The following is a 24378-nucleotide window of genomic DNA, read 5'->3' as shown; positions in this document are numbered from 1 at the left end:
GGCTACAGAGTGAGTTCCAGGAAAGGCACAAAGCTACACAGGGAAACCCTGTCTTGAAAAACCAAAGAGAGAGAGAGAGAGAGAGAGAGAGAGAGAGAGAGAGAGAGAGAGAGAGAGAGCAGGCTGAGCAAGCCATGACCAATTCAGTAAGCAGCACCCCTCCATACCTTCTGCTTGAGTTCCTGTCTCTGGGTTCCTACCTTGGGTTCCTGAACTGGGGTGGCACTCCCCCCCACCCCACCCCCCACCCGGATCTGGGCCCTCCCACATCAATCACTAGTGAAGACAAGACTCTACAGGTTTGCCTACAGGTCCATCTTATGGAGGTATTTCTTCAAGTGAGGTTCCTTCTTCCCAAAGGACGCTAACGCAAACCAGCCAGCACACTCCCCAAGTTGCTTTTGGTCATGGTGTTTTCTCACAACAGTAGAAGCCCTAACTAAGACAATGGGTTAATCCAGCTGAGCACAAGCAAGCCAGTGAGCATCATGCGTACACCTCTCTCCCCTCCCGCCTGTGGGTGTGACGTGAACAACTGTTTGAAGTTCCTGATAACAACGGAGACAGCAAAGGCATGCTGGGGGTGGCTGCTGAGCCAGTGTAAGGCAGGGGTAGAGGTCAGAGGTTGGAGGTCAAGATATAGCGGTAGGCTTTTGGGAGCTGTGGGGCTGGATTCAGGGGAGGGAGGAGTCCTGGTCTGGGGTCAGACTTCAGGGTTCAGCCCCGGGGGCGCAGCCTTGATGATATCCTTAGTTTAGTTTCTTTTCTACTGAACCCCAAGTCCTCCCCAGGTGCTGGCCATTCCCAGGGAAGTCCATCCCTTCTTTGCAGAGCACTGTGGTGGTAAACAGCAGTCCCCGAGAGAGCTCACTAGGCCTGGGCCTGGGCCCTCACTGGTCCTGTCCTCTCGATCCACTCAGTGCTGGTGTCCACCCATTGTTGAGGCGGAGAGGCACAGTGGGTTGCTGGGATGGGATGGCCAGCCGGGAGCCAGCACAGGGGCCAGCCTTCTGTTACCTAAGCCCTTCTAAATGTCCTCACCCTACTCTCCACATAGCCCCGCCTGCCCCCTTGCTTACGGTCCCTTGGCCCCAGGGACCTGAGGGGGTCCTCGCTGCAGATCTGATGTCTGACAGAGCAGATGAATTGCCACCTGCTCCTGCTCTGCCGCCTGTCACTTCCAGTTACTCATAGCCCGGATAAGGATGCCACTGGCCTTGCTGCCATGAAGTCACTGCCTTCCGCGGAGCCACGCTGGGAGCGTGGCTTGCTCCTCTATCAGCTCTAAGGTGCGCTTCTGGGAAGCCGGTCTGGACCACCATGCTGGGCACAGGACGGCAGCTTGGCCTCTCAGACATCATACGACTCCACCGGGACTCTTTCCCTCAGCTGCTGCCTGCTTCAATGCAAAGTGGACTGAGAGCTCCGGCTCTGGGTGGCACAAGTGTTAAGGGCTTCCAGAGCTTTCACCGTCACCCGCTAATACCCAACAGGCCACACGGCTGTCACACCAGTTAAAACGCCCAGTCCACGGCTTCCCTTCTTCTCCCTGAGGTGAGCCCACTCTTGGACAATCCTGGTTCTACTGAAAAATCCCCATCCAGCTGAAAGCCTGGGCAAGGCCTGGAAACTTCTAGAAGCAAAGCTTGTGCCCCGGAGGTCAGGCTAACAGCCACATCCTCCAGTATCTGGGAGGGGTAGCTCTGATTGTGGGGGAGGGTAGTTCAGCACCCCCTCTCCCCAGAGACTCTTGCAGCTCCAAGCCTGGCTGCCTAAGGTGGAGACGCTGCAAAGCCGAGCCCAGATGTGCCAGTGCTGGGTCATTTCTCTTTACCTCAGTGTCTTCCTCTGTCAAGTGGGGCCTGGAGACACCCCCTGGAGGGGTGAAGGCTGACTGTCCTCCCTAGAAGCTGATGTGTGTCATTCAGAAAAGCGCACAATCTACAGCAGGCACCGAGCAGATTCACATCTGGTGGGGTTACAGCAACTGTAGCTACTCGGGAAGTGCCATCTGTGTTCAGCCCTGCTCAGCCTTCACAGATGACCTCACTCATGTCCCACGTCACATGACAAGCTGCTGGCTTCCATTCTGCTTCCAGGGCCACAGCCAGGACAGACTGCCTCAGTGGTACCCAAGCTCCTTCAGTGGTATCCAGCATGCTCTCTGGTGCTCAGACGGGTTTGTGGAATAGAGAATGCCAGTGATAGCTGAGCCTTGGCAAGCACCACACTGATGGGCTGGATAACAATAGGGAGTCATTCCCGAAGGGGGAATGGATCCCGACACCTGCTATAGCTTTGGGGAGGGGGCTGGACGCTTCACGCAAGAATCAAGTCCAAGGGCCGGATGTGCCTCAGTGTGAGGTGCACCTAGCAGGCAGGAAGACCTGAGTTCTGCGCCCAGCACCTCCCAAGCCAGACGTGGTGGTGCACGCCTGTTATCCCGACTGGGAAATAGGAGAACGGACCAACACTGAGCAATTCTACGTTCACAGGTCCCCAGAGTCATCAAGTTCACCGAGACGGGAAGTAGATGGAGGCTTCCGGGGCTATGTTCACAGATACTGACTTGGTTTTGCAGAATGAAGACAGTTCTGGAGGTGACATTCTGGGGGTGACGTCATGGGGGCTGCACAGCTGCGTGTTGGACCCAATACTGCTCCAGGTGCAATGAAAATGCTCAAAGCCACGTGTCTGAGCTACATATAACTTACCCCAAAAATAAATTAAATAAGGGGCTGGAGAGATGGCTCTGCAGATAAGAGCAGTGTTTTTATGGGGGACTCGGGTTCAATTCCCAGCACCCTTACAGCAGCTCACAATTGTCTGTAACTCCATTTCCAGGGGATCTGATGTCCTCTCTGCCCTCCACATGGTGCACAGATATACATGCAGCCCAAGCATCCACATACATCAAAATAATTTTTACAATTACAAATAAACTAATTGAGATTTGGGCTGGGGAGATGTTTCCGCCAGAAGTGTTTGCTGAGTTCAATCCCCAGAACCCTCGTGGAAAGAAAAAAAGCTGGGGTCTGGGGTACACACTCATAATCCTAGGCTTGGGGAGGCAGAGATGTGCACCCCTGGGGTTCACTGGTCAGCCATCTTAGCTGAACTGGCAACCCCTGGGCTAATGAGAGACGCTGTCTCAAGGCGGGTGGTGCCTGAGAAATACTTGAGGTTGTTCTCCCGTTTCCACATGCAGAGAAGGCAGGAGAAAAGGAGGAGGGAGAATATGGGGAGAGGGAAGAGGGAAGAGGAAGAAAAAGGAGGAATAGGAGAGAAGAAGAGCTATGGGCAAGGGATATGCAAGCTGCCTAGCAGCAAGGCAGACAGAGGCTGAGAAGGGGCCTTCGGGAGGATGCCAGGAGGTGGCCTGAGACCTCAGAGGATATTGGGGACATTGCCCTTTTTTGGGGTGGGGGGCTCTGAAGGACACTCAAAGACAAGATTTTTCTTTGGGGTGCAGGATGGCTGGGGTGCTGTGTGCTGATGGGAAAATGTATGGGAAGAGAGAGAAGGTTCATGGCTGGGTCTGTATGGGGATAGCAACATGCTCTCCCCCTGTGGTAGGGGACGAGTGTGGAAAAGGCACAGGTCAGCTTCGCCTGGTGGCTTCTGTTCCCTAGAGAGAGTGTGGCAAGGTCACCGCTGAGCGGAGACCAGGGAGTGTGAGGACGCCTTGAGTGCGGTCTGCTCACATCCTCATTGGTGTGAAGGTCACACTAGAGCTGGCCTGCCCAGTGTCCTTGTGGAGGCCTTTCCAAGCTGTGCTTGCATGCATGCCGCTGAGAATCCCAGCACAGCTGGTGTGCTAGGCGCCGGCCTGAACACGTGTGTGTGGCTTTGTGAAGCATAGTGTGGTAGCCAAGGCTGGCCCATGCATAGTGTGGTAGCCAAGACTGACCCGTGCATAGTGTGGTAGCCAAGGCTGGCCCGTGGTCCGTGCTGTTGAGATTCTCCATTGCACAAACCTGCCTACACGAAAAGGTACAGTGTGCAGCTCGAGTGTGAGACTGCCACTCAAGACTTCCACTTCTCTGCACCCCATTCTCTAAGTAAACACCAGATCCCCGCCCCTCCCTGCACCACGAGCCACCCTGACTGGGGGGAGGATAACATTGTCTTCACCCTGCCTTCTGATTGCTAGCGAGGCGGGTGCATTTGCTTTTTATTCTCTCCTGCCGTATTTCACCGGGTGTTCTCACCCTGTCGGGATGGTGTTCACGTTGCTTCTCACACACTCTCAGAAGGAGGTGATTAAGCCTTTGTTACGGGGCTGGCATGCGCCTTCTCTCCCTCTGACTGGCAGCGCCTCCCTTTGTTTTCTTTCCTGTGAGGAGTCACGGTTCCCCACTACTGTTGTCATAACGTAGCGGTAGCACCAAGCTCTGCTGCACTTGGGCTGGGCCTAGACTTGGATGGGGGGGGGGGGGGGAGAAGGGTCATAGGCAGGTCTCATGCCTCCCTGCAGGCAACTGGAAACCTCCCAAGAGCCACCCAGCCCTCAAGCTCCCGAGAGGATCCATCCAAGCCCCTCTGCCCTGACTTACTCACCATCCTGCCCATGCGTGGTGCTGGCTCCTGGAGGCTGTCACACAGAAATTCTCAGCGTTCAGTAGCTTAAAGCAAAAGAACGCACAGCCCCTTAGTCTGGATGCCCAAAGCCGGAAGGCTTCTTGGCCACTGAGCATTCTCCCTTCCATCGGCTCCTGGAGGGCCCTCCTCCTCCCCGCTCAAGCTCCCTATGGCTCCAGAGTTCTCGTGGCCCCATCATCCCAGTCTCAGACTTTGCCATATGTCACCATGAGGCTGTCTGGTCCCCGTCTCCTCCTCCTCCTCTGTTATAAGGATGCATGGCCTTGCATTTGCAGCTCTTCCCAGTTGTCCCAAGTAACTGCAGTTTGAGATGTGTAATTTACATGGGCAGAGACCTCATTTTCAAAGAAAGTCAGGTTCTCAGGTTTCAGGGTTTGGGATGAGGCCACCATGCGACTTACTGGAAGCATCGATGGCGGCAGTTCTCAACCTGTGGGCTGAGACCCACCCCTTGAGGGTTGAATGGCCCTTTCACAGGGGTCACCTATCAGATATCCTGCGTATCAGATATTTACATTATGATTCATAGCAGCAGCAAAACTGCAGTTATGAAGTAGCAACAAAAATAATCTTAGGGTTGGGGGGGGTCACCACAGCATGAGGAACTGTGTTAAAGGGTCGCCGCATTAGGAAGGTTGAGAATCACTGATCTATGGAGAGTCCTCCCCAACTGACCAGCCCACCCCAAGTGTCTGAGGAGCACCCTCCCCAACCGCTGCTTTCTATGCTGAGTATCTCTGTTTCCAGGGAAACCAACCTAAGATGATGCCCCCCCCCTTTATAAATTAAGGGGTCACCTAGTGAAGGGGTGAAGGTTGCAGAGCCCAGGCTGCCGTCAGTCCTTCTGTAATGAGGAATAACCTCTCCCTTCTTGAGGGTGCCTGGTTCCTTAATGAAAAGATTGTTCCAGATGCTCTTTAGGAATTGGGGGCATCCTGGTCCCTGATGACAGTTCTCCGTACCAAGGTTACTCAGCAAGTAGATAACCAGCAGCTCAGGGTGGCACTCTTGTCTACTGGGGTGACATTAGGGCACAATCCCTGGTACCTGGAAATCCAGTGCCTGCTCAGAGTGGAGCTGGGGCTCTTGCCCTGCCCACATATCCCAGAATAGCTCTGATGTAATTCATAACCATCCCTTGCCCCCACAACAAAAGCCACCAGGCGAGAAAAAGGGCTTTCTTTTCTAAAATCGTTTTCCTGAGTTCTTTGACAGATACTGTGAGTAATTAATTCACAGCCTGGTGAATGGAGGGTCAGCCGATCAGCTGGAGAGACAGCCCCAGAGGGAGACAGAGAGGCTCAGGTATTGGGGAAATTGCCATTGCCTGGATGCTGCTCACAGTCCAGAATAAAGGCATGCAAATCCCAATAGTGAAGGGAGCCTCCGCCCAACCACACGTGCATTGCAGAGCCCAGAGTCAGGCAGGCCCAGGGAACTACTCAAGGTTGGAATGTCTTGGGCTGGAGGGAGGCCTGGAGACAGGTAGCGTGGGCTGAGGGCAAGGGTGTACAGAGAGCCTTTCCCAGATGGTAGGAAAGAAATCGCTTACCGTCTGCAGAGCGAGGGTAATAGCTCCTAACTGTAAAATCAATAGAAACACCAGAGATAAGCTTTGAAAAATCTGATTATTTCTTTCCGGAAATTCCCCTAGAGGGCTTTCTGTTGAAGAATCACCGGTGATGTGTGCAGAGGTGCAGAACAAGGCAATTCTGTCTAAACGGGGCATTGAAAACAGCCTACGCCGCTGGCCAGAAACATTTGCTAAGAGCAGTCTTGAGCAGGTGTGTGTGTGTGTGTGTGTGTGTGTGTGTGTGTGTGTGTGTGTGTGCAACGGAATATTGCATGGGCGATAAGAGACATTTTGCACAAAAACCCTGCTGTTAGGAGAAAAGTGATGAGGTGTTGAGTGTGGAACCCGTGTAGAGCCTGGGTAAGTGGGGTGGGGGGCGGGACAACAGAACCCACAGGGGATCCCTGGGGTAGCAAAGGTGAGAGAATCCTCTCCCTCCCAGTGGCTTGGTGTGGCATAGGCAGAATTGAACCTAGGACCTGCAATCTCCCATCCTCTGTGCCAGCTATGCCCTCCAACTCCTCCTAGAGAAGAGTCCTGGAGGTATCCATTGCATGCATCAGTGGCAACCTGGTTGAACAACCTCTAGAACGTTTCTAGAGACTGGTTTTGAGAATTTAGTTTCTTATAAAGCACTGGTATACTTTCTGAGGATGGGCTTTGTGGGTACCCAAGTGTGTAGGCCTCCCCCTGGCCTGGCTGGGTCCACAGAAGAGGAGAAGAAGCTGTGGTGGAGGAGGCCACCCCACAACCCCCAGGTCATCCCCAAGGTCTTAGACTCAGATGAGAGTCAGCAACTCTTAATGTTCCGTATTTCCCGCCTGCCTCTGGGAACAGAGGAAAACAAACGCCGATTTTGTCAGTTGGAGAGGCTCTGACTTGCCACTGAGTTTACAAATAGTTCATTAAGCCTGCGTGAAGAGCAGCTCCAGCAGCCACAGGTCAGCCATCTTGTTGACCCCGGTGCCTGCTGGCCCAGGGAACGGGGGAGAGTCCTGCAGGGCAGAGGCAGCAGCAGAGTATTCCCTGAGATTCCCAGGAAACTCATCTTCTCCACCTGGGAGCTGGCGGGTGTCAGGCACCATTCTGTCCCTTAAAGGTGGGGATTCAGAATCTCCCAGATCCTCTGAAAGACACAATGCCAAGTCACTCCTGGAGACTGTAGGTGCATGGTCCTGGTGAGGACAGACATTAGCAGCAGCATAGCTTAAGATTCTTTGGGGGTGTGTTCATGATGTATGTGTGTGGCGTGGATGTCTACCTTGGCGCGTGTGTGGAGGTCAGAGGACAGCTTTGTGAAGCTGGTTTTCTTCTTCCACCTTTGGACGGGTTCTGGGGATCGAACCCAGGTCGCCAGGCTTGTGGGGAGAGCTCATTTACCTGCCGAGCCATCTCGCCAGCCCGATCATTAAAGCCCTGCTGTCAGGAGGGATGAGCCCTAATGGGTGCTGAAGATGCTGAGCCGCCTGCCCTCAACTCCATCAGTCTCCAAGGACACTTGAGGCCCTCTTCCAGGCCAACCCCTCTTGGGAATTCAGAGCCCATGTGACGGCTATCTCGGGGCTCTGTACCCATCCCAGGATAGAGGATTCAGAATCTAGCCGCCAGTGTGAGCCCTGCTTCCTGCTCTTCACCTGCTGTGTTTCAGGGACTTCCTGCTCTGCTTTTTTTGGGCCCAGGCATGGGAGTGTGATGGAGGTTTCTGGTAGACCCGGCTCTATCAGGATAGGGTGTCTACTTGGTTCTGTTGCAGGAGAAAAGAATGAATGAGAATGTGTGTGCATGGGGGCGGGGTGCTAATGGAAGGCACAGCACAGCAGACGGCAAAGGGGTGCAGGAGGGCTTGCCACAGCTCAGTCAAGGAAAATGAAACAGCCAGTAAGTACGTCAGGCAGAGCTAAGGATGGGGGAACCCATCGAGACCCAGGGCACCTCTCTCACCAACAGGGACTGGTCAGTCATCAAGAGGGCCTCTTTTACAATCTGTTTATGTGTGTGTGTGTGTGTGTGTGTGTGTGTGTGTGTGTGTGTGTGTGTGTGTGTGTGTGTGTGTATGCACATAGCGCAGCATGCGAGTGGAAGTCCGAGGACAATTTTCAGGAGTCAGCTCTCTCTTCCTACTGTGTGGGTCTCAGAGATTGAACTCCTGGGGCCCTCAGGCTTGGCAGCAGGCTTTGTGACCCTCTGAGCCATCTTGCCAGCACAAACAAACAAACAAACAAACAAACAAACAAACAAACAAAAAGAACCCTATTTTAAAAATAAAATGGAAGTCTGAGAAATAAAATGTATTCTAGGTACAATGATAAACCCACTGGGTGGTGACAATGACCGGAAGTGACAGGAGAAAAGACAATAGAAGTCACCCAAACCTAAGAACAGAGAAAACATAACAAGTGAACAAGGTGGAAAACGGTCTTTGCACCAACGGTGTTAAACAGTAGGCACCACCTGCATATGGCAGCAACAGTAGGTGCCACCTGCATGCGGCATATGCAATACGTTCAGATGCACAAAAGAAAGAGTTGAGAAGGGCCTTATGTGAGAACTGGTTCAATGGAGATCTGGGACCCAAATAGGAGATAGGAAAATGCAAAACTTGTCAAAGAGGAGCAGAAGAAAACCAACCTGGTCTGGGACTCGAGCTGAGCTTTCTTACAGCGCCTAGCTCTGGCGAGGATGCAGAGCAAAAAGCTCTAGAACCTGTGTCCCTGACTGGAGGGAACGCCAACCGGCCTGGCTACTCAGCAACCGATGCAGCTGCTCGACAGTTTTCTTTCAAAGCCAGCCGCTGGCTTACCTGACAATCCAGCCACTGCTCTCCCGGTATCCATCTAACGGACTTGAAAACTCAGGCCCCTACAAAAACCTGCAGCGGCTATTTATAGAGCCATTATTCACAGTTGTCAGACAGCGGCCGGTAGGAGGATGGCTAAACTGTACCAAGTCCTTACAGCCGAGTATCATTCAGCCACAAAGAGGGATGAGCTGTCAGGAGGAAGCCGTGTGAGGCATCGGGAATGCTCATCGCTGCTGGTGCAGGAGGCTGAGCTGAGCATGCTTCCTAGTGAGGCGTGCTGCAGAGAGGAGAGCGAGAGCTTCTTAAACCAAACAGTCATTGACAAGAGACCTGGTGGGGGGAATGGAGGCAGGGGAGAGGTTGAAGAGCAGGAGTCTTTCTTTGGCTGCGAGACTATTCCCTATGATACTGTGATGGTCAGTAGAAGATACTCTGGGGGCGGGGTAGATGGTGCAGTGGGGAACGTGTTTGCCTGGCTAGCGTGAGGACCTGAGTTGGGATTCCCAGCACTCAAGTTAAAAGCCAGTGTGGTCATGTACATCTGGAATCCTAATGCCGGGGAGGTGGAGACAGGAGGATCCCCGGAACTCGCTGGCCAGCCAGCTCCGCCAAATCAGGGAGCTCCTGGATCGGTGAGAGGCTGTCTCCAAAAGTAGAGAGTGAGTGAGGATACCTAATGTTGGCCCCTGGCTTCCACTAATGTGTGTGCACTCCCATGTATTTGCACGCACGCACACACGCACGCACGCACGCACGCACGCACGCACGCACGCACGCGCACACACACACACACACACACACTCCTTGCTTTGCCAGCTGCAACCACCTAAAGGCTGTAATATCCCGGAGAAGCCCCCCACACAGTCTATCTTTCTACCGTCCTCTCAGGGTGCCTTGACAGGCGAACTCCAAGACAGAGATAGAAAACACAATATGAGCCTAGGACATCTCCTTGTGTCCAGAAGTGAGGGAGGATGGAAGACACACAAGCCATTGGAAGAGCTGCCCAGGATGGATGGACTGATGTGAGCCATCACATAAAGTAGCGGTGGCCGTGTGAGAACTCAGGTGTTAGGCAAGGACTCATGAGCCCACACCTCCGCAAGCCACAAGCAGATGGGGAGAGAATTCAAATCTCCCAGGCGGAGGGCTTCCAAGACAACCATGTAGTAGGGACTCCATGTTGAAAGGGTATGAGGAGGTCCTCCCTCCAGAAGGGAGTAAGGAGCACAATGGCTCTCCCCTAAAGACTACAGGGTGGGCCGATGACAAGAGCAAGCTTGCAAGGGAGAAACTGACAGCTGCTTTCTCAGTGACAGGACCAAGTCATGTGGCCAGCACCAACAGAGAAATGTCCCATTGATGACATGTGTCCCGGGTGAGGGAGGTGTGGTCATCTCTCCCTGGGGGTTCTCCTCCCCCTCAAAACCTGCATCCTCAGTTTAACTATAAGAAACCCATTTAAAGCCCCAATTACAGAGCAGTCTATGAAATATCTACACAGAAAGCCTTTACACCACAAAGGCATCAGAAACAAAGCCATAGACACTTTAAAACCGTGAAAAGGCAAAGGAAAAAAAAAAAGACAAGAAATTATAAAATACCTCCTGGCAGGATCCTGGGGCAGTAAAGACTCTAGGAAACCTGCATAAAGTATGTGCATTGGTTGACAATCATGTAAAATAGTTCATTCATGGTGAGCCATCCCCCATTGTGACAAGTGACAGCAGAGAAGCGGTCTGAGGTGCACAGGAACGCCACACTGGTCCTGTAAAAATTCTGCAAATGCAAAGCTGCCAGAAAACAAAACACTGGAAACCAGAGACCTGGATGGGGAGAGGGCTCAGTGGATAACGGTGGATAGCGAGCTTGCCGAGCAAGCTCGAGTTCAAGACTCAGCCTCCATGTAAAGCAGTCTGGCGTGGTGGTGCACCCTTGCACTCCCAGCACTGGGGCATAGAGGCAGGAGCACCCTTGACTCCCTGGCCAGCCAGCCTAACTGGGTCATTGAGGTCCAAGACAGTAGGAGACCTAGTCTCAAGTAAGTAAGAACATAAATAAAAGTGGATGACACCCGGACACAGCTCCTGAGGTTGGTCACTAGCCCCCACACATATATGCACACACGTGTGCAATGAACGTAGTCAACCTCAGGTGTTGTCTACAGGGGTTATCCATTTTTATTTATTTATTTATTTCACACACACACACACACACACAGAGAGAGAGAGAGAGAGAGAGAGAGAGAGAGAGAGAGAGAGAGAGAGAGAGAGAGAGAGATCTAAAAAACAACATCAGGCAATCTTTGTGTAGCTGGTAGTGTAAAGACTTACATTGCAGAAGAAAACTCTTGTAGGAAGTAAGAATTGAACGCTAATTTGATTAAGCGTTCAACAGACAGAAAGAAGCTGGGGGTGCTGGGGGAGCGTAGACAGGTCACCTGACCTTGACCCTCCTGTCTTCGGTTTACCGGTCTGTTGGCATCTGGACAGTCTGCTCAGCTTAAGGTCATGCTATGTGTACCGAGGCCACCCCTTCTGCCTAATTTGATTAACAAAACAAAACAAAACGACACTAACACGTCTGTAAAACCAAGCGGGATTCATATAAAGAAAGCCATCCTCCATGTCATATGGAAGCTGTCAAGACTGAAGGTATAGAGGGGATCTTAGAAGTGGCCTGAGAGGAGCCGGAGAGATGGCACAGTGGTTAAGAGCACTGGCTGCTCTTGCAGAGAACCCAGGTTTGATTGACAGCACCCACATGGCAGCTCGCAACCATCTAGGGCTCCAGTTTCAGGGCATCCAATGCCCTCTCTGACCTCAGAGAGTGCAGACAAACACATGAGAGATATGCATGTACACATGCAAAACAGCCACCCACAAAAACAAAATAAATACACCTTTTAAAAAAAGAAGAAGGAGAAAAGGGAAAAAGGAGGAGAAGGAGAAAAGGAAGCCGGACAAAGCCAGTCACATCCCAGGCAGGGAAGCACGGTGAGAGCGCCTGGGGTGGACTTCTCAGCAGAAGCAGCATAAAGTGCGGAGAGGTTTGGAATGAGACTTCCAGACAGAAAGAAGGTGGAGGTGCTGGGGGAGCGTAGACAGGTCACCTGACCTTGACCCTCCTGTCTTTGGTTTACCGGTCTGTTGGCATCTGGACAGTCTGCTCAGCTCAAGGTCATGCTATGTGTACCGAGGCCACCCCTTCTGCCTGCAGCCTCTGTTTGCCACTCTTGATGGCAGAGCCTTGGCACCAACTGTCGGGAGCAGTCTCGGCTCTCCTTCTGTGAAGAGGGGCCCTGTGCCTGCCTTGGGGAGTTCTTCTTTTAAATGTTTATTTTTCTGTGTGTAAGTGTGTTGCCTGCATGTATATCTGTACCACATGCATGCCTAGTGCCTGTAGAGGCCAGAAGAGGGATCAGATTCCCCCTGGAACTGGAGTTACTGTGAGCTGCAATGTGGGTGCTGGGAATTGAACCTGGGTCCTCTGGAAGAGCAGCCAGTGCTCTTGACCATTCAGCAATCTCTCCAGCCCCACTTGGGAAGTTGTTTTACACTTGATTCCCCTTCTCCTCATACACCTCTGGCTCTGTGCCTCCCCACAATCCTGTACTTACCCCAGATACTCCCCCTTACCTCTCGCTGTCTTCTTGCTCATCTCCAGCACTTTTGGAGAGCTCCTAAGGGCAAGCTTCCCTCTGACTGTGGACACCAGGCTGTGCCCTGCCCTGTGTCACTTCATATGTGGAAGACAGCAGTCTTTCTGCACCTTGTCCTGAGAGATTCAATCTTTCAAGAAGCTTTGGACCCATTTTGAGGGTGGAGGATGGCTGGACACGTGAGTGGGCACATGAACAGCTCATCTGCCTGGTACCATCTTTGCAGTGCATACTGCCAAATGACTTATTCCTAAGACTAGAAAGGATGCCACCCTGTAAGTAGGGGCACACATGCATAGTAAAATCATATCAGGAAAAACAGACCCAAGAACTTATCAGACATGTTAGACCAAGGCAAGGCTATAACTCTCTCACCTGGACCCATAGAGAGGTAGACATTTAGCACTGCAGTGGTGATGTTCCCACCAACTGGTCAACCTGACTACCCAGTGTATGTGCCAAGGGACTGGAAGGCAGAGAACTCCTGACCGCCCCAGGGCTTCAGCTTGACTCTGTTCCCACTGTTGATACAGGCTACTGGGACTGCCCCTGTCCATCTTCATATTCACCGTCAGAATCCGCCATCCATCCACTTGTTTGTCTGGATCTGGCCCTGTGCCTCACTCAACTCCTGCAGCTCAGCTCTGACTCTCGGGCCTGACTCAGTGGCTGGCAGCCTCTCCGGCTCAGCTTGGTTCGTTATCAGTATGGAGGCTCCTAAGTCCCCATTGGTTTCCCAGCTTTGATCTCAGCATCTTGCCTTGTTAGCCCTTGGCATCCGTTCTGTATATCCACATTCCATGGCGAGGTTTACTGTGTGTGACTAGAGAGTTAATATTAGTAATTAAGATCGAAGCAAAAGCCTGCGTCCTCCTCACCATCAAGGAGAGCGGGGACATTAAGTGCATTGCTGCCATTGAAACCACCGAACTGTGAGAACTGTTGTTCAATAAATTCTGACACCGTGGAAAGACCCAAACATGTGCTAACAGCATATTCACACCACTGGCCCACCCGGTCCCCAGGACCCTGAAGAGCTGCCCAGGCAGGTGACTGGCTGGTGCCAAGCGGACAAGTGCACAGCCCTCAAGCCAGGGGCAGTGTGCCCACCTGCTAGGGATGCCCCCAGGCCCTTCTGCAGTCAGGTGCACAGGCCCTTAGAGGTCCTGCAGCCTGAACCTCTGGTTGAGCAGATAGGGAAACTGAGGCCAGAGAGAACAGGGACCTGCCTGAGTCACATTCATCAGGCCTGTACATCTCTAGAGCCAGCTCCCCCTCGCCATGGCTGGCCCTGCCTTTCCTCATTCACAGCCATCTTTGGGTGTCTGTCCATCAAGGCACTGCCCCTGCCCACCTCCCTCTAGAGCCAATCTGACTGGCCTCGGGGACTGTGGTTTCCTCAGAGCATACATTCAGAATGACATCACCAAATCATTCCCCTGAAGACCCTGGTGTCCAAGTGCCCGGCCCTCTCATGAGTCTCCAGGGGTTTCCCAAGGCTAGTCTTTTCCACCAGCCACAGTGAGGCCAGACTCTCATTTTCCTGAGGTCACTGGGTCAGGGAGGGCTTGTGCCTGTATCTTGGGATCAGAGGCAGAGGCCTCAGGAGCCACTTCTTGCCTCAATGAAGCAGGCGACTTGGGGCGGGGCGGGGGGGCGGGGGGAATGGGAGCCAAGCCTCCTAGAGGTCAGAGGTCACTGTGGTTGCCATGGCCACCATTCTTGTCAATCACAGACTCCTCTGAAACAAGAGTCCGGGGATGGGATGGTGTTTTAGGGATGGCAGGGCTAAGAAAAAAACCCTTTTAAAAAGTGTCTCGTGTCCTTTTCTGAATCCTGGACAAGCCCTCCTCGGGGTGTAAAATAAGGAGAACCCACCAAAACTTCAACAGGAAGAGGAAAGCGTCCCGGCGCAGCACTGGCACCAGGCTGGTGCTGGGAGCGGCACCAGCTCCCGTATCCAACTATAAATATATGTCTTAGACAAAATTGAAATCATTCTATATTTACAGCCTGTAATCTACTTTACTCCCTCACCACCATTCCCCAGGATATTAAATAATTTTTAGAAAACAGTTTGAAACGGCCCTGTGGTATGACATCATGGGGAGCCCATCATGTCTTGCCCCCTCCTCTGGGAGGCCCTGTCCTTGAGCAGGAATTGCAGGCACTGGGGCCCTTTGGGGCTACCATCCTACCTCGGGGACTGCTCCCCTGTTGTGGGGGAGCAATGTGTGGAGTCAAGTCAGGACACCAGCAGTAACTCCCGCAGGGCAGGCTGGCTGGCCCTGGCCTGCGTCTGGGAGGTGGGAGAAGTCCTGGTTCCTCCCGAGTGAGGGGGAGATGGACCGGCCACTACCACCCCAGGCATTTCTGTAACACAGGCCAGGCATAATCCTCTGGCTGAGCCTGGTGAGCCATCCTGAAATGCATGGCCATGGCTGAGAAGTGGGGGCCGGGGTGAAGGGGCTCCCTCTTTCCTGATAGAAGACTGGAAGTCCTCCAGTGGGCTGACTGTAAGTATTACAGCTCAGATGGAAAGGTGTCCTGGCAGTCAGGAGCCAAGGAATACCACAAAGTCATACCACACAACAAACTTCAAGCAAGAAATTTATTGGGAGGGAAAAAACAAACAAACAAACAAACAAACAAACAAACAAACAAACAACAACAACAAAAACCAAACCCAGGACAGTGGCTGCTTCTGCTTGGGTGAGAAGCAGCAGAGAACTGAGCAAAAGACAGAGTTTATATAGGGTTTAGGTGGTGGCAGAGAGGCAGAATTTTCCAGGGTGGCCCGGGATTGGAGGGATTATGTGGCCTGAACTTGGGGCAACCACTGGGATTTTTTTGTAGGGCAGGGCCTGGACATTGGAGCTCCTCAGGGGCAGGGCTTAGCTGGTAGAACTCCTTAGGTGGGGATGGGGGTGGGGAGTGGGGAGGGCTGGGGGGTGAGGGTGGGGAGGTGGGGGGCTAGCCACTTGTGTGCCTCAAGGGGTCAGGCCCTGTCATAGAGTAGTCTAGGAGCCTGGTGGCCTGAGGTCTCCAGGGGTAGGACTTATAAGAAGTCTGTGAGCATGGCAGAGAAAGCCTTCCTGCAGCATGAGGAGTCAACGCTGACACCTCTCTCCGTGTGGGGAGGGGATCTCTGCCTGTATCCCTAGCTACCCTGCTGTACCATCTGGTCAGTCGATCTTCTCCTTCCCCGAGAAGGTAGCAGGGACTGGAGGTGGGGGAACAAGTATGTGGGACCTGAGGACACAGGCTAGTCTCAAAGAACGGAGGTCGTGCTATCAGCCTGGAGGCTCTGAGGCGTCTGGAGCAACACCTGCCCAGGAGGCCAGTGGGCAGGCCATAAAGGTCCAGCTTCCTCAGCTCAGAGTCTGCAATGGGAACACGTTGCTACCACACTGAGGCCAAAGCTCGCTGAGTCCGGTTTGCAAAGATTAGCAAATTTCTGTCATGGAGAACCCCATGCTGCCACCATTTGGTGGGGCTCTGAGCAAGTCCCTTACCCTCCTAGACCTTGGAGTCCATCCATCAGACATGTGCCGTTCTGGAGAGCTTGTAGGAGAGGAGCGGGCTGACTTTAGTATACCAGAAGGGAAGGTTACTGTGCCCTGATTGTCCAGTACTTTGTGATGTGTGCAAGCCGTGGGGAGGGGGGGGATGTGATGGGACCCCTGTATGACCCCAGTTGGGGAAGGCATGGAATAGGAATTGCTGGTGACACCAACCCAGATGTGCTCTGGACAGGTGGGTCTGGTCTGTTTCATCTTTGGGATGAGGGGACCGAGACAGTCCAGAGAAGGGAGCACCCTGTCTCTGTTCATCCCAGGCTTAGCCAGCCTAGCGACAGAAGGACCTTGGCACCCAGGCCCAGCCCTCGTTTTTTACATGGGGATGAGTAGGACCAAATGCTCTAAGGGTCTCCACTCCCTTCTAGAACATTCCCAATCAGGGACAGCTCTGCCCATAATGGGCTAGTTTGAGTGGCTGGAAATCTCAGCTGGGATCCTGGCGTCTAGGGAAGGGCCGGGCTCTAAAAATAAACCTAGCCTCAGCCTGAGAGCGGCCAGCCTAGCCGGAGTCTGAGCACAGTGCCTGATACTCACGCAGATGACAGTGGCCCCTGCCTGGCTGTGGAGCCCTGCTCTGGGGTAGTGGTCCCCTGGGGTGGGCTGGCGGCCGATGACCTCTAAGAATATCTGCCCCGGGCTCCGAGAACCCCCACCCCCACAAAGCACCTGCATACATGTGACCGAGATGTGCATGCCTTGGGAGGGTGGCCAGGGGCTGCTTTGAGGAAAGATGTGGCCTGGCCTTGGAAAGCCTGGAGTAGCTTAGCGAGCCCGCCTTCCCCCTTCTGCTGGACAGCGCGCGACCAGCTTCGTGCACAGGTAAGGAGTGAGGGATTGCTCCCTCGGGAAGGGGGGCTGCCTGTGGCCCCGGCATGCAAGGGGCTCAAGGGGGGTGGGGGGTAGGAGTGGCTTTCTATGGTTCCTATGTCCGCTCTAGCTGGGAAGAGAAGTATAAGGATCTGGCTCCGGGGGAGGGGGGCCATGTCCGTGCCCGCTTAACAGCCTTTCCATCTTTTGCTACTTCTGGCCACCACCCAAACATCACAGTCTTGTCCCCTCCTGAGGATGTGTGGCTGGCATGGCCGTGCGTTTTCAGAAGAGATGCTGTACTGGGTGGCAAGTAGCCTGGGCCTTTGGGAGGAGAAGGGTGGCTCCTTCTCGTGCTGAGGGGTGAGTGGGGCAAGTGTGGCTGAGGAACTGCTGGGGGACGGGGGACCGTTACTGATCCCCAAAGTGATGGAGGCCGTTCTGGGCCCGAGTCTCCGGTTTTCTGACTCTGTAGCTGTTTTCAAGGCTCACCAGGAGGAGCCCGTTTCGGTGGGGTCTGCTCTGGGTGCTAAGCCAGCTCCAAGGGGGCTGGTGGGAAAGCGTGTGCCCTATCAAGCATCTGGGAGCTCAGAAGGGCTGTCGGCTTGGGCTTTCTGCTTCCCTGGCTTTCTGTGCCTTGTCCCCGGACACGCAGCATCTTCCCCCAATGGTGAGGCCATTAGTGTTGATGGGCTTTGTGGGTGCGGGTGCCGTGGGCAGGCCTGAGGGGCCTGGAATGATACTCGGTGGAATTTGGAGAGGGAGGAATGAGCTGCGATGGTTCGTTCTCCTTGCTATGGAAGAGCTGGCAATTGCCATAGCCAGTTCCTGTCAGGCTGGTTCCAGTGCAGGGCCTTTGAGGAGTGTTTGGCCCATGGATGTGCCTTCAAGAAGGGACATGGGCCTGGCAGGGAGGCACTCCACACGTGGTCAGCTGAGAAATGTCAGGCATCCCACACTGGGACCAGACTGGGGGCTGGGGTCTGGGACAGAGGGTCGGGCTGGGCCCATGGCTCCTGCTAGAAGTACCCAAGACTCCATGCCCACACCTCCCTTGCTGCCCACTCACAGTCATATAAGGGTGGGCTCCTGCTATCTCTTCTCTGGCTTGTTCTGGACAATCTGCTTAGGGGCCCTGCCCTCTGACTCTATCCCAGTCCACCTACCCTGACTCCCAGGTTCCACACAACTCTCTGTATGTGGCCTGTGTGGCCAAGACCAGGTGATTACCATCTTAGCTAAAATCCCAGCATGGCCTTGCTCCTGGGGTCAGCACACCTTGGCTCTGTGAACTTGACAAAGCCTTGGTCCCTCAGCGACGCCATCTTCTCATCGATAAAAATGGAGTGAGGCTCCCTTCTTATCAGGGAGCCAGAGGATTAGCAGCTCAGGTATAGGAAGCAGGAAGGAGAGCGATGTGGGGTCATGCCCACGGAGGAGCAGGCTTTGTATATTACCCTCTGGGTTGCACCCAGAGAGGAGCAGCCTTTGTACATTGCAGTCTTCTATTATTTTGGACTTTTTTTTTTTTTAATTTTAGATGTGATCTGACTCTGTAACCCAGACTGCACCAGAACTTGTGATGTAGCTCAGGCTGGCTTTGAACTTGTGGTACTCCTCTTGCCTCAGCTGCTGCAGGGATGGCTCCTGTCTTCTGATTAAATTCTGTGCCACCAGGGCCAGCATTTCTGGGCACATCACAGGCCGACAGCAAAGCCTGGTGAGCGTGCACATTGACATGCTCAGGGTAAATGTACGTGAGTACTCACACACGGGCTAGGCCCTGGGCCTCGTCTCCTTGGCTCCAACTTTCACACCAAACTCAGCTGGTCAGGACGATGGCCTGGAAGCAGCTCCTCTCCCCGATATTCACTCCTGCTGCTTCTGCCCTGAGGAGCCAGCCAGTACTATATGCAGAGGTTGGTCCACAGCCCTGCACAGCTCCTTGCTATGGGAGAATATTCATGTTGAGGCCCAGTCTGGAAACCATGGCCAGTTCATTAACCACTGGGTGGACCTCTATCCTGGGAACAGTGGCTCTATGTTGGCCATGTGGTTTCCTATCTAATGCAGGTTTGAGGTCACGTCCTTTCCCTTGGTGCCTCTGAGTCTAGCGTGTTCTCCAAGCTGCTCTTATACCTACCTGCCTGGGGCTGGATGGAGTTCTGTGTCCACAGTTTTCCATGGAGGCGGAGGAGTCAGAAATGGCATGGCGTCAGAAAGGCCCAGGCCATGGTCAGGCAGGCTTTGCTTTGTAAAGGATTCCTGGAAACAAAAGCAAGGTCCTAGAGTAGCATTGACAGCCTGCTTATCTCTTATGGATTGAAAGGATGTTTAACTGGTCCTTCCCGGTGAAAAATTATCTGATTCCATTCACACTCCAGTGTGAGCACACCAGACCCAAATGCTGCTGTGTGTGCTGCCTTTAAAGAGACCTTGGGGTCGGGGCACCAGCTACCCAGCTGGTGGTGCAGAGGGTGAATTCTGCCCATAAGTGTGCCATGGTTCACTACTGCACCATTCATTCACGTTAACTGCCCACCAGGGAGGAAGGAACCTTCCTTTAGTCCACATGCATCTCCACTACATCGATCAGCTTTTACAGGCAACAGGGCTGTGTAACAAGCATCCCCCATGGCTCCCAGAAGCATACCCAGCTTCTTCTCACTCCTTCTCACTGTGGTGTGGCTGCCTTGGTCAGGGATGCTGACCTTTCAGCCAGGCTGGGGCCGATGCCTCTCTTGGTAATGGCAGAGAGGCCAAAGCAAACTCCACTAGCCCGTTGAAGTCTTGCCTGTTCACGGCGCTCACTCACAGGGCTGCAGCCCAGGCCACGGAGTTCCTTTGCTCTCCTGGACACCCTGCAAGGTCGAAGGTTAGAGAAAGGGGAGAACAGACAGAAAGGACCCTGTCCTCCACACCCACCTTCATCTTCTTCCGCTCTCTGGTTCATCTACCCCTACCTCTGTCTTTACCATGACTTCTCGAAAGCAGGCCCACCCATGCCGCTTTTCCATGGTGGTGGGGGAGGGGTGGGCAGAGCAGAGGAGGCATCTTCGGCTGTGGATGCAGAGGTCAGCAAACGCGACGGTTAATATCAACAGCTCATCAGGATCATCAGAATCACCTAGGAGACAAGCCGCTGGGCATGCCCGTGAGGGAGTTTCTAGACTAGGTGGTCTAAGGAGGGAAGACCCCCTGTGAACAACGGGCAGTGTCATGTGGTGATCGGGGTCCTGGGCTGCTGAGCCCCAGCATCCCCCCCCCCTCACTGCTTCTGACCATGGATGCCATGTGAGCAGCTGCCATTCATGCACTCCTCCCCATGGTGGACTGTGCCCTGCAACTGTGACCCAAATAATCGTCCCCTTCCTTACTACTACAATGAGCAAAGTCAAGTTCAGAGACACCACCAAGCAGAAACATTCCTCCAAATGCACAATGCCCAGGATGAGCAATGGAGACCAGCAAGCATCTGAGGACTCTGGAGAGGACAGGAGACTCTTCCCAGGGAGGTGTCCCCCAAAATGGCAAGATGCCTGGGTCTCAGCAGGCAGAGGAGGGGACCTGGGATGAACTGGAAGGCTATCTGTAATCTGTCTTGCTGCTTCAGGCTGAGCAAGCCTATCTCTCTCCAGTATGGACCCCACAGAGGGGCCACCCTGGGACCCCAGCAGAGGCTGTGCCACTCACTGGACTTGCTCCCTCAGAATGGCTATGAACCCTCTGGCTCCAGGCCTGGATCCAGTGCCGGGACCCCGTGATGCCGATCCTGGAACTGGAATTGCCCCCACCCCATGAACTTTAATTGTTCATGCCAGTGCAGGCTCAGAGGCAGAGACTGGGCTCTGGAGAGCCTGCCAGCCAGCCAGAGTAAAGAGAGACCCGGAGTTGTAAAGGTCACTCAACGGCACCACTTTACATTCATCGGCAACACAGAGAATCCACGGCTCAGAGTCCTTAATCGACGAAGGTGTGTTTAAATGCCAGCCGGTGCAGACGACTCAGAAAACTGAACTTATTTCTTCTGGCTAAATACACACACACACACACACACACACACACACACACACACACACACACACACACACACACACACGCCCCCGTCAATACCTCAAGGATCCGGGCAGAGAGCTGACACTGGACATGAATCTCAGACCAAGGCATTTGTGTGAGATGTCTCCTCCTCACCCAAGCCTTCTGCGGAGACCCAAGAGGTTCGGAGTCCAGGGTCCTTGTGTCTGGTGAGAGTATATCCTTGTCATGTCTGCAGCACCCCAGAGGCTCTGTTTACCCACACGTGGAATGGGCTGATGCTCTTTGCTGGGGACCACTCTCCAAGAGGGCAGGGAGAGAGTTAAGAAGTAGAAACTCTGGGAGTGAAGACGTGAGCATCAGGGCGAGTGGGAACAAGGCTGGGTGAGGGGGGGATATGGAAGGTGTGCCATGGGGGCACAGGGAGAGAAGGGAGAGGAGCTTGGTCACTTCACATCTGTAGTAACTGTGTGCTCAGGAAGGTGGGGAGCGGGGGACGACTCTGGAGCCAGGCCTGAGCATAGCCCTTGACTGCTACTTGTCACCATGAGAGCTAGTGGTCACTACCTCTCCGTGCCTCATGGCTGTAGCACCTATGTCTCCGCTCAAAGTGAACCTTCCAGAACAGGAGTTGTGGATTAGTTAGGATTGTGCTTGCCTGGCATGCATGAAGCCCTGGGCATGATCCCAGCACTCTGGAGGCAAAGGCAAGAGGATCAGGAGTTCAAGGCCATCCTCAGCTGCAAAGTAAGTCTCAACAAGCAACACAGTGTTTTCCTTGGCACTCAGGAAACCTTGCCTGGTCCTAGGCAACAATGGCCCTTTCACAGCAGCTCCTGGGGGAAGGCCAGCCTTGGGTGGGCCTTGGATGGGCATGCCTTCACTTTGGGTACAGTGAACTGCCGTGTGAAGAGTCTGAGCTTTCCTTTGATGGGCTTTCAAATACCATCTCTTCTAAGTGAATGCCCTGCTTGTGGGATGGTGTGGGGCCAGCTTCTCCCTGTGGGAACTACCCCCTGAACTCTTGGTTAGAGACAATATGGCAACTCCTGGCTGAGCCCATGTCTTCTAGGAAGCCCATCTGACTCTGGAGCAATAGACAGTTGGAGGGGGCAAAGGGCCCAGGGGATTCATTCCTGGGTCTCCCTCCTCCCTTCCCAGCCTTCCCTTGGCTCTGCCTTAGACACACACCCCTGAACTATACCAGGGGAACAGGATGGCTGACAGGAGACAGCAAACTTGTGTGGGCAGATGGGTCACATCTTGAGGTACCTCTGGGTTCCTGGAGACGATTGCAGATGGCCTCCTGTGTGCCTGCCTCTCCGTTGACCTCTCTCCCTCATCTCCCTCCCTCATCCCGAGTGGCCTCTTCAGCAATTCAAATGCAGGGCATGTTTTCCCTTCTTGATTTGAAATGTGGATGAGTGGGGCATTTTCTCTTCTCCTGTCTCACAAATGTGCAATAAAAGCCACTCGCCCGAGCTAATTGAGTCATCCTCCAGCCCTGCCTGAGAGGCCTACGGCCCTCAATCGTTTATGCCTATCCTCCCCAGCAAGAGGTACTTAATGCTGGGAACCCGCCCTGTCGGGTCTGGAGGTCCGGCTCCAGTTTTTCCTTGTCATCAGGTGATGGCGGGGCTGGTGATGGCGGAGTTGGTCGCACAATGCTTATCTTTATTACCCCTTCCAGAGCCCCATAGCTCAGCCTCCGGAGCGCAGACCTTCCCTCTCTTCCGTCCTGTGGAGCCCTGCCCTGGTTCAAGGGAGAAGAATGACTGTTAGGGTCTCAGACACAGGTGATGCAGCCAGGTCTCGGGGCCCTGCTGGCCAATCTCTTCTCCTAGCTGCTTCCTTCCAGAATGCACCATCCGTCCTTTCCCCTTCTGAAGAGGACCAAGGATGAAAGGACCTTGCTGGCCACTTAATGCGTGGGGATAACTACAGGGACCCAGCGTGTGTTGTGCTGACCCAGAAAGAGCAGCCCGTCCCCGGATACTTCAAAGCCTTGTCCTTCATCTCCCTCTACTGTAGAGTTCCTTGGCCCTTCCATTGCCCCCCGCTCTTCTCCTTATTCCAAGGACACCTGTCTTTTTGGTAAATAATTAGTCCTCATTCAACCATTGCCCGAGGGCAGGAGTGGTGGCTGATGGGGACTTCGGCATGGAACCTGGTGAGAACACCAGCAGCACAATGCTCCCGGCACAGAGGCCCTGGCCATCAACCTTCTCCTAGGCAAGATCTGTCCACACACCCGTGTTGCCCCTCCAATCCCAGGACAGTCCTGAGGCCAGCTGGTCCCTGGATCTCTGAGAAACATAATTTGAAGATAAGCTTCACTGAACCAAGGGAAAAGGCAGAGCCAGGTCCTGTTCTGGATCCTTCCTCACTGTGGCTGATTCTCCTCAGTAGTCGGTGAAGTAGAGAGAAAGCTAGAAAAATCGTTGGGGAGGGCTGGGGTGGTGTTTAAATGATATGCAAATGTGTCTGAGATATGCCAGAGGGCCTGAGATAGAAGTGGGTAGTATGTACGTATGTATGTATGTATGTATGTATGTATGTATGTATGTATGTGTGTGTACCTGTCTACCTACCTACCTATTATCTATCTATCTATCTATCTATCTATCTATCTATCTATCTATCTATCTATCTATCATCTATCTATCATCTATCTATCTCCAGGGCTGAGCAGAGCCTAAGAGACTCTGGGAGATCTGAAGGCTGGGTAGAGAGGAATTTGGCCCCCCTTCTCTGGTCCTTTGAGAACATCAATCCAAGGGTAGAATATGCGGTGACCCCCTCCTGGTCACTTGATGTTTCCTTGACTGGGGCCCAGTGCAGAGTCTGGGCATAGGACGGGCAAGTCTTTGGGGTTGGGTGATATAGTGAAGATTGAGAAATTCCCCTGCCTGGTGGCTGTCAACCTGCACTGTGCCCTGTCACATTGAGTCAAGACCCAATGCCTCCTGATCTGGCCATCTTACCTCAGCATGGAGCTCCCTGGGCCTCAGCTGGTAGCCCCAAGTCATAAATCCTTTCAGCACCTCCGCCGGAGCCCCACGCATGTCATCCTGCCGTGAGCCCCCAGCACTGTGCGGCCCTGTCACCAAGCCCGCTCCGAGCTTCTTCAGAGGGTGGCTCCCGGCTTTCTGATCTCCTGGAGAACAGTCACTTGGAGGGAAGAGCTGCTCCCGGCAAGCTCCACTCGCCTGCCAATTAGCCCTGTAGATCTGTGGAGAGACCGCCGCACACGATGAAAGCCTGGGAGGCAATTAGGGTCACTGTGCGCCTGGTTCTTGCCTCTGCTCCCCAGAAGAGC

The 24378-nt window shown here is 53.6% G+C and overlaps 1 protein-coding gene and 1 long non-coding RNA gene across 2 annotated transcripts in view; both read left to right on the top strand.

Moving 5' to 3' along the window:
• The window catches only part of LOC143269799 (uncharacterized), a 326967-nt gene that overhangs the window by 192967 nt on the left and 109622 nt on the right, over positions 1–24378 (top strand). The window lies entirely within an intron of this gene.
• The window catches only part of Shisal1 (shisa like 1), a 111745-nt gene continuing 104104 nt past the window's right edge, over positions 16738–24378 (top strand). Inside the window, exon 1 of the mRNA XM_006980294.4 lies at positions 16738–17036. The gene's annotated coding sequence lies outside the window, so the exon portion shown is untranslated. The remainder of the gene's footprint in view (positions 17037–24378) is intronic.

This window comes from Peromyscus maniculatus, chromosome 20, assembly GCF_049852395.1.
Source record: "Peromyscus maniculatus bairdii isolate BWxNUB_F1_BW_parent chromosome 20, HU_Pman_BW_mat_3.1, whole genome shotgun sequence".
In the NCBI taxonomy this organism is placed as follows: Eukaryota; Metazoa; Chordata; class Mammalia; order Rodentia; family Cricetidae; genus Peromyscus; species Peromyscus maniculatus.
The sequence above is the reverse complement of the archived record's forward strand: the minus strand, read 5'-3'. Positions and strand labels throughout refer to the sequence as shown.